The sequence below is a fragment of the Triticum aestivum genome, unplaced genomic scaffold (assembly GCF_018294505.1).
Source record: "Triticum aestivum cultivar Chinese Spring unplaced genomic scaffold, IWGSC CS RefSeq v2.1 scaffold14699, whole genome shotgun sequence".
In the NCBI taxonomy this organism is placed as follows: Eukaryota; Viridiplantae; Streptophyta; class Magnoliopsida; order Poales; family Poaceae; genus Triticum; species Triticum aestivum.
In genome coordinates, this window is record NW_025229942.1 from 4,302 (window position 1) to 14,697 (window position 10,396).

The 10,396-nt window shown below is 46.0% G+C and overlaps 1 pseudogene; it reads right to left on the reverse strand.

The window, feature by feature from the left end:
* LOC123175205 (cystathionine gamma-synthase 1, chloroplastic-like) overlaps nt 1–6,747 on the reverse strand; it is a 9,637-nt pseudogene extending 2,890 nt beyond the window's left edge.
* Nucleotides 6,748–10,396: the final 3,649 nt, after the last annotated feature.

The window sequence follows — 10,396 nt, forward strand, 5'->3', positions numbered from 1 at the left end:
TCGGATATAACCCTTAGGGCATTTCTAACCAATCCCCTTAAAATAGCGTAGTATCCGGCATAGTAAACCCTTACAAGAGTATCTTTACTCCACTATGTTTTCTCTGGATCTAACCGATCCCTTATACATAACGGAGTAAAAAGTACTTCCATTTGCATTTCATTTTCGGCCATCAAAACACATTTTTTTGCTTCTTTATTGCATTCAACGGCATTTTGATACATTGGAGTACATAATTCATCAATTCTTCGCTATGAGAGCAAGGCCAAAGAAAACAAAAACCACAATTAGACACTTTAAAAGATACCCAACTTTCATAACTGCTTCCGCAAGTTGGATTAATATTTTCTCTATGTCTTCATTGTTGATTATCTCTATTGCCTTCTCGACCTTGCACACTTCTTTCTTTTTTGATTCCGAAGAATTCGACGTTGCTTCACATCTAGTCTCATCTCTAGCCTCTATTCTAGCAATGAGTGCACGAACATCTATCAAATTTCATACTATCAATAGATCGATGTAATCTTCTACCCAATACAAAATTTGCATCCACCCTACACACAAATTTGAGCAAACATTGAGCTACCAAAATTCTGCTGGCGGCCGGTGAACAACCGACTCAAAAGAAGCACATACCTCATCTTTTTTGCACTTGAAGAACACCCATCCGGGTTGTTCTAGCATGGTAGAAACTCGGCGCACCACCTACCGCGGGCAGTCATCTCACTTTACGACTGGCAACGGTGAGCGGACGAGCTACTGGGCTAGCACCGAGCCCAGGCGATGGCGGGCGTGTCTTTGCCGGCGAACCGCCGGCGGGAGAGATCCGAGTTGCTAGAGGGGGAATCAATACCTTTATGTGGCGCGGAGGCTTTGCCGGGGCAGTGTGTTCCGATACACGGCCAATCAATGGCAAGGCATAGTCGCCGGCGGTGGTAGCCGCAGATCTACCGGTAGTGCGCCGTCGATGGGCCAAGGAGGCACAAATCCTTGTGGTCAGGGACTGCGTCGGAGCCAATGGAATGTCCGCAGTGGCGCGGTGGCTGGCGGGGGGTGGGAGGGGTGGCACCCGCGTAGATGCGGCGCGGGAGGCGGGGAAGGCAGAGGAGGAGAGGTCTCAATTCTCAGTACGTTTTATACAGAATGGGTCACATCAAATGGAAATCAAGGTATGCATATACTCAGCTGATACTGGTGCTAGGTACCTTTGCACACTTTTATTTTTGTGAAACAAGACGTGTTTGTTCCAGTCGATTTCCATTAGGGAAACTGCCAACGGTTTTGGCTTTGTCTTACTCAAGGTGAAGCCAAGGTCCATCACCCACATCATCTCTCCGCCGAACAGTAGAACCTCCCAAGACGGCGCCTCCATCGAGGGTACGACGGAAAGGACGCTGCCACCGGACTTTCGTCCGGGAGGGGTTCGGTGGTGGATAGGAGAGACCTCGACATCGCCTCCACGGAGGGTAACAGCGCCGAGAGACATCGCCGACGCCGGACCGAACAAACCGATCAAAATTTCCTACAGTCCCCATCCTATACCACCAAAACTCTGTCGTCTCCGGATCTGGCAACGGACCACGAACCAGAACCTACAGAGATGAGAGAGCCATGGGGTTCAACCAACCATGAACGAGGATCGAGAAGAATCCATCGTAGATCTCCAGGCGTCGAATCCAGCAATCCGGCGTGGTCAGCGACAACCACCACCACTCCGTGGCGGCTGACGACGTTCAAGCCCAAGACCCAGATTGGATCTGATCTAAACCCGGCAGCGCCCGCGACCATCGACCTTGCCCACCACGCAGCCGTCACCATGCTGCGAGCAGGCCGCCGCCGCCGCCGTGCCACGCACGACGTAGCCAAGAAACCCGCCTACCGCGCCGCCCGGCCCCACGCTAGTCCGGCGCCCCGCTCGATCTGGCTGCCCCGCGCCAACCACGATGGACAAGGGGGAGAGACTCTCTGCCGCCGGACAACTGACCAAGCTTTGCCCGGTGGCGCTGTTGACGGCGGGGAGGAGAGGTGGAGGCGGGAGGAGGGCGGCTAGGGTTCCCCCTTGGGTCTCCCGCGGGGGAGACACGAGGTTGCCGCAGTTTCTCTTTGTTTGAGTGAGCCCTGCTCCGGTGCTCCCCCCTAACCTAATTTCGGAGGGGTATTTTTGTCCCCGCGAATTTTTTTTCCTGGCCCGCCGCAGCCCAGATCCAAGCCCTGTCTAGCCCTGTATAACCCAGACCGTATACGTACAGTACCCTGGTCCAAAAAAAACATAGATACGACCCCACATCCACGTAAGACCTGCCGATTCGAATCATTCACGCGAGCAGCTCCATTAATCTCGCGAGCATTGACGCAGCTCCATAAGTAGTAGACCTCCACCGGCGGCTATCTCGTCGCCGGCGATCTCGTCGGACAGCGGGCGCGACAACGTCATGAATCTCCAACGATCGCGCACAGGTACCGCATCCCGCGTCCCCCCTCTAGTCTCGCTCGCGGCAACAACGAACGAACGGCCGCCGTGCCAGTGGCAGTGGTTAACCTAGCTACCCGGCGGCGCATGCGATCGTGGATTTTGTTCCGGTAGTGCTGCTCCTCGTGATCTGGGTTCACGTAGCGTCGGTTGCCGTCGGCTGTGCGCACCACCAGTATCGTTATTTGATGTGGCGGCTAACCTAGGTATCCGGCGGCAGAGGTAATCACAGATCTAGCTAGGTTTTGAGATCGTGCAGTTCCTCGCGATTGAAAGTGATCACGACGGGTGCCGTGGCCATCTTCCTTACTAAGTTTGGCAGATCTGAATGGCCTCGGTTGCGGTTGTTTACATAACATTTGTGATCGTGTCCTATGTGTTTTATATTTCATCATTGATAATGTTTGCACATGTGATGATACATATTATTGGTTGTAGGAAATGGCGGAAGAGGAGTTCACTGATATCATGGTAGACATGGAGTATGGAGAACTAATGAAAGACTGGATAGAATATTGGTCAGATGATGAAAATTCAGATTGTGAAGATCGGTCAGAGAATGGGAACGAATGGGATGATCTTAATGTGAGTGGCATTGTCATGTTGTAAATTTTTGGTGGCATCCGACAACATTAATTCTTTGTGTTGAAAATTTATAGATCAATGAGCTTGATGATGATCAGGAAAACAACTCGGAGCTCTCGAATGAAGATTACATTAGTCAGGTACGTAAGTGAAAAATTTTGTTGGCATGCAAATCGAATTTCTTCTGGAATATTATATGATAAGTAATTATGCATTTATGTTGTATTATTCAGTTCATTTTCGAATGTCATAATGCGTACGACTATTACGGTGAATCCGACGCGGAGACATGCCTTAACGATGAATCATTAGATGCACCTGGTTTTGGGGAGTCCGAGTCGTTGGTCATCATGAGTGAGGTATGTGTGTAATCAATGTTCTATGGAAGTAAGTAATGTTAAATCATAGAAATCTGTTTTCATGGTTGTGGTTTGATTGTGTAGGTGACACAAGATGATGGTGCAAAGAATATCCAAGATACTTCCAGTGCAGATGATAAGAGGGATATGTTCATGCAGATAATGGAAATGACCTTTACGTCTCACGATGCTGCGCATGATTTCTACAACAGCTATGCTAGAGATAATGGTTTCAGCATTAGAAAGAATAAGGTCAAGTATAGCAAAACAGAGTCACGTCATATGCGTTATAGGCGGTTTGTTTGTTCAAGACAAGGGAAACGTGACAGTAAGTTGCTAACCGAGGAAGGACACAGCCGTAGGCTCAGACCCTAGACACGCTGCTTTTGCGAAGCACACCTGACCGTCAAGCTTGACCAAAAGCGTGGGGTTTGGTATGTTGAAAGTTTTGAGGACAAGCATAGCCATATGTTGGCAAGACCGGACGAGGTACCTTTTCTTTGGTCCCACAGAAAAATCAAAGAGTACCAGAAGCATGAGATAATGTCCATGGGAGCTACAGGGATTAGAATTCACGACATGATGGATTGCTTCATCAGCAAGCATGTATGGTACGGCGGTGTTGGTTTTACCAGGCGTGAAATATACAACCTTTGCGCCAAGGAGAAGAGGAAGCTGCTTTCAAAAGGTGATGCTGCCACAGCCATAGGCATCATGGCCAGTAGGAAACAGAGGGATCCTAGCTTCTTTTTCGAGTACAGGCTAGATAAGGAAGGACATTTGAATAGGATGTTCTGGTGCGACTCCCAGTCTCGTCATGACTATGAGGACTTCGGCGACGTGCTTGTATTTGACAGCACGTACAAGATGAACTGCTATGGTATGCCATTTATACCTTTTGTTGGTCTTAACAATCACCAGAAGACCACTGTTTTTGGTTGTGCCATAGTTTCAGACGAGACCGAGGAGACATACGTGTGGCTTCTGCAGACGTTTTTGAGGTCCATGTGTCAAAAGATTCCTAAGAGTGTTATCACAGACGCCGACGCTGCGATGATCAAGGTAATTCGCGAAGTCTTGCCAGACGTGTGGCACCGTATATGTACGTGGCACATAGAGAAAAATATGAAGATTCACCTTAGTCACAAGTCCTTGAAGAGTTCCGAACTCTTCTGTACTACAGCACGTCCACATCAACGTTTGAGGAGAGATGGCACGCATTTTCCAAAAGATGGCAGTCGGAAAAAACTGTAACATGGTTGAGGCGGATGTATAAGAAGAGGAGACTGTGGGCTGCGGCATATCTAACTGAGGGGTTTTGGCTTGGCATGAAAAGCAACCAGCGGAGTGAAAGCCTGAACTCATGCCTTCACCTCCACCTAGACGGTGAAATGACCCTGGTGGATATGATTTTGCACTATGAGAACGCCGTTGTGCGTATCCGTGAAAATGAGGCGCGAGATGACTGCACGGCCTCACAGAGTTTACCGGTGCCAGTTACTAGCTCGAGGGAACTTGAGATAGCTGCTTCTCACGTCTTCACTCCAGCAAACTTCTATATGTTGCAAGATGATCTTAGAAAAATTGACGGCATGGAGATTGTAGAAATTAAGCTGGGAGACGGATCACAGCAGTACATCGTGGCCTGGAAGAATAACCGGAAGCGCCGTTTTTGGGTGGAGTATACACCAGTAAATTCCGCAGAAACTATAAGGTGCAGCCGCAGAAGAATGATTCGAAAGGGTCTACCTTGCAAGCACATATTCCATGTACTGAAGCACTTGAACATATCTGAAATACCAAAGTATTTAGTTCTTATTCGGTTCACGAAAGAAGCAAGGTTGGGACTGCCCGCGAGGCGCACAAGCGATCTGTTGGGATTTGGTTGGACTGGGGCCGGGGAAAGAATGAAATATAGCCAGGTCAGTGTGTTAGCGTCTGAAGCTATGCATGCGGCATGCAAACACCCTACTTTGTGGGATCAGTTATAGGAGAGTTTGAAGGCCGTGATAGCTAAGAGTCATGAGTATGATCTGCTACAGGAAAATTTGTTGAAGCAAACAAACGACATCAGTAAGTGTGCAGTTGAATATGTGGACGATGGTGAAGGCAACATGATTGAGGTTAAAGATCCTATGAAAGTGTCAAGCAAAGGTGCAACAAAGGCAGATGAGAGCCGCCTTGTCTCGAAAAATGGTACATCACTCTCTTTTGATGAGTTGGAAACCCGGTGCGGCGCTTGCAAATTGGTAGGCCACACAAGACGTAGCAAGAAATGCAAACAAAATCAGAAGTAAGTGTTTGTATGCATTGTGGATTATTAAAGTTTGTATCATTCATTAACTTAGCTTGTCTTCTATCAGGTGCAGAAAAGTGGAGAAGGAACAAGAGTAGAACACTTGCTTCAATTATTTACTGTGTTAATCGGCCGGCTCATACTTCGGCTAAGGTAGCTGTAGGCGCTTGTGTTTATTTGGTTTGGAGGCTTTGGCCCCGTGATTGTATCCTTAGTGTATTAGCAGACGAGATCCCAGTCTTTGTTTAAATAAAGTAAGATGTTTCCCTATAAAAAAAAATCAAAAAAATTCTTTACCGTGTAATGACCGGGGCTGTGTAATGGCCGGGGCGGGAGGTAGAAAGAATATTATTGTACATTTCCCCTGCCCACGTCCTAAATGCCATTAAATAAGTAACTGTACCACTCTCCTCCCCACCACACTCACCCACCTCCCACGGGCGCCGGTTCGAACTCCCCTCTTATCCCCACCTACAGTAGATCGAGAATACCCTCACCGGCGACCGCTGCAGCCGCCTCCATGGAGAGAAGCCTCGGATGGCAGAGAGCAATGATGGACCTCGCCGGCGATGACGAGGGGTGGCGCGCGCAGTTGACGGAGGTGTGCGGGTGGTTCCCCAGCACGGAGATGTTGGTCAACCACGCGTGTGGCCTCGTCAAAGTGCAAAAACTATTACGGATCAAAATAAATACTCGATGAACTATCATGTAGTGATGAATCACAAACATTACGTACCTTATCACGCACAATATACTCTTTCGTGACTCTATTAACTGCTCCAGCTTTGGTCAGAGCACTATCCATGTTGCAGCTCGATGGCAATGGATCGTCATGTGCAATAGCACGATCTACAAGGAATTTGGACCTCCACACTGGACAGAGATAACGATCATGACCAACACGCAGCTCCAAATGTCCCATATAAGCATCAATAACCTACATAGAATATCAGCGCATTACATGTTGAAAGTTGAGACATAGATTATTGAGCATTTTAAAAACAGGACATGCAAGTAGTACTTACATCGTCCGACATCCATCTATGAGCTAGTACCGGTAGAATCCTTTCGGAAGTCAGAGTTATGCCACGCCCTTTACTATAGTAATTTTTTTGTTCTTGTTCTTCTCAGTGCTAGCAGCTAACTCGACAAATTAAATAGCTGCATCAATTATTTCCAGCGTCAACTCATCTGCCACAACCTCCGGCACATTATTGTTCAAAAATAGAGCTGCATGAAATAATATGAACATCAACAATGGTGATCATATGCATTGGTAGTAAATAAAAAAATTAAGAATGTTAGTTACGATACCTCTAGTAGCAGTACTAGTACCAGAGGTTCTCTGACCATGGCTGGTACGCCTGCTAGGCTTGTCAAGTGCGTAGGGGGATTCAAATTTCTTGGGAACGGTCCGCTTCCGCTTACCGGACATAACCTCCTCATCCTTATCGATTGTTCCACCCTTTTTTCCATTCGCCTTAGCCATGAACTTGCTGACAGAAGATGGACAAATGTCTATGTCCGATGAAGGTGCTAGAGTAGAAGTACCAACCACCCAAGGGTTTTCCGGTGTACCCCCACATACATCATTACGATTAACAGGTGAAGCTTCCTTGTGTCCTTTCAGCTTCGATGGGTTTTTCTGTTTCGCAAACTAAATCATGTGAACATTTCTGGACGAAAAAAATTAAACGAGAAAATTATATACAGAAAGATAAATACATAGTACCTCAGGTACGGTTTTATGGTCGGGAAGCACTTCAGGCTGCGTCATGTCAATGATTGGCTCTCCATCACTGTCCATGTCTTCCTTGTACACGAATTCCTTCTTTTCATATGGACCATTCTCGAACGAATCCACTTCGTCCGGATCATTCTCCGCGGATGGCACGACAGCAGCCGGCTTGTACATGACACCTTCTTTGTTCAACTTCTCCAACAACCTCTGCAATAGAAATATAAACTTAGTAATGGTAGGATGGTTTAAAACAGGAAACATACTGTAAAGTATAAAGTTTGGGTGTGATACCTCAGCTACTTGATCAGGGATTTGCCTCATCTCGGTGTGTATGAAGTCCATGCACTGCTTCATTAGAAGCTCCATCAAATCTTCCGACAATGCGGCTGACGTCGACTTCTTTGCGTTTCCAGTTGCAGGCTTGGTTTTTGGCTTTATGGTAGGCGCATTATTTGGGATGTTGGGCTCCTGAGCCCTACACTCCTGGGTGATATTATTTTCGATCTGCATGCGATATTGAAGTACATGTGATGAATAAAAAATAAATAGTATTAAGTTACAAAACATTTAATAAAGACGAAATACAATGACTTACCCTTACGTTACCACGGCCGCGCCCATTATCATAGTCGAACCTATCTCTCCTAGTGGCTGCGCCTTCTGTCCAGTTCCTCATAAGAGGTTGTATGGACAAGTTGGGATTATAGGCGCATTCTCCTTCGACCGGTTGCACCTTCTCCCAGTACAAGTACTACAAAAAAATATAAGGATTTAGAGTTAGTAAAATACATCACATAAAATTTGCAATGATATGATAATTGACATTATGCAACAGGTTTGATATGTGTACCTGCAAGAGAGCCAAATTGCCTTTCGGCCATTGGCGGAGGTGTTTGCCTTTCTTCACTATGCGAAGGCAATCAAGGAGAACACGCATGGTGAAGGCATTCCAATTAATCTTTGAAATACGTTTCACATCATAGACCAAAGTGTAGTACTGCTTTGGCACAATCTTGCTCGACATGGGAGCAATAATTGTTCCTAACAGGACCAACACTACTTTGCGAAGGAAATCGTCATCGGTGACTTTACTTTTAATTATGTCCTCAATGAGATTATCTATCACTATGTTTTATGACGTCTTACTGAGAAATTGTGGCGGCACCCGCTCCTTCATGTCCTCGCCTTCTTCAGTCAGAATGTACGAAGCGGACAGTCCTTGGTTCTCGAGGTTAAAGATGCACTCGACGTCGACCGCACCGAGAGTCACCTCCCCAACCTGCTCTTGTATAATGAATTTGCCCGTGCTGGCCTGAAAATTCTCAATCATATACCTAATCAGCAGGGTACGCATCCTAATAGATGGTATTTGCAGCATGCTGCGCAATGATGTATCAGCCAGTCTAGCGCGTTGACGCTCGATAGATCTGCAATTCTCAACTGCGCATACTATTTCTCCATTCAACTCGTCCATCCTGTTGAAAGAAAATATATAACTTCGTGACATTAGCTAACACTAAAGCAAAAATAACAATAGGCATGCAAAAATATAAAACTTTCTGGTAGTAGCTAACACTAATGCAAAAATAACACTAATGGAAATACAATACTATCACCATGTATACTGCAACATGCAGCCAAGTGTGTGCTGACATGAGGCAATAAAAAATAACTACAATTGGTAATTGAATTTACTTGCATCTGATCAAGTTCTTTGAGTATCATTTAAATTATATAATCAATAAATTTAATATGGTAAACTGTTACTTATTTGTCTAGTTGTCTTACTAAAAGGGTGACAAATTGTTCACCTGTAAATAAACTAGAGTCTATAGCAATGGTACCTATTTGAGGTTCATCAACATCTAATGTTAATAACTCTTTAATGTTCTATGTGCACAACAATATAATTGGATCGTGTGACGAAAATATATTTGGGTCTTGTGACAAAAATGTATTGCATCATGCTTCTCGAGAAACAACATCTTATTCTACCATGCTATGGAAGAACCAAAGAATGATTTCATCTACGCCATCTGGTCAGAACGCATTTAGTCCAGTTCATACTAGTTGAAAATACGTGGTAAACCTAAGTCCATCAAAGCAACGAGACGGAGGAAGTAGCTTGCTATGAAAGCGCGAGGGAAGGAGCACAATTTACTTGATCGGTCGACGAAGATGAAAGAAGTCGGCGATGCGTTCTCGACGTAGTTCGTCAAGGTCATAGATGTCGACGCCTCGCCGGCAGGAGTCGATCTAGTCGACGACGTGTGCGAGGAGGAGGAGATTATATACGAGGTCGACGCCTATGTCGCCGTAACTTCCCTGTGGACAATCTCGCGATCTATATTTTCCTCCGTTGAAGCGAGGCTGAACGTGCTCCTCAATCGTAGGATTAGGAACATATGGATTAGCACGATCCCAGAATTGTGTAACAGAACGGCAACTACTCCCGTGATCAACGTGCGTGTGATCGACGTGCATGGAAAGCGCAGCGTTGTGGGCTCCACAATATGGATCCGACACTTATTTGCGGTCTTGGCCGGCCCACCTACCTTTATTGTTTCTTCCCTCAAAATAAATATCATTGGTTCATCCCTAAAAAAACTCTTTGTGACACGTATTAGTTATTGTATACTTGTATATGTTCAACAATATTTATAGTATCTCTATCATTTCTACAATATTATACATGCTTCGAGTGTCGGAAATGAACGATACTTGTCATGCATGCATGCCATGGTCATCGTAGGTTACGGATTAAGTTTGGGATCATTTCGTGAGATCGTAGGTTACGCATAAACCAATTTCAAACCTGACCTCCGGCAGACCCGAATGGTCCTGCTTGTACATGGTGCATGTGGAAGCATGCATGAGATGACCCCAACTTTTGGGAGCTTGTGGGCTTGGCCAATGTGGTCCCCCAGGCAAGGTGTGCACGAATT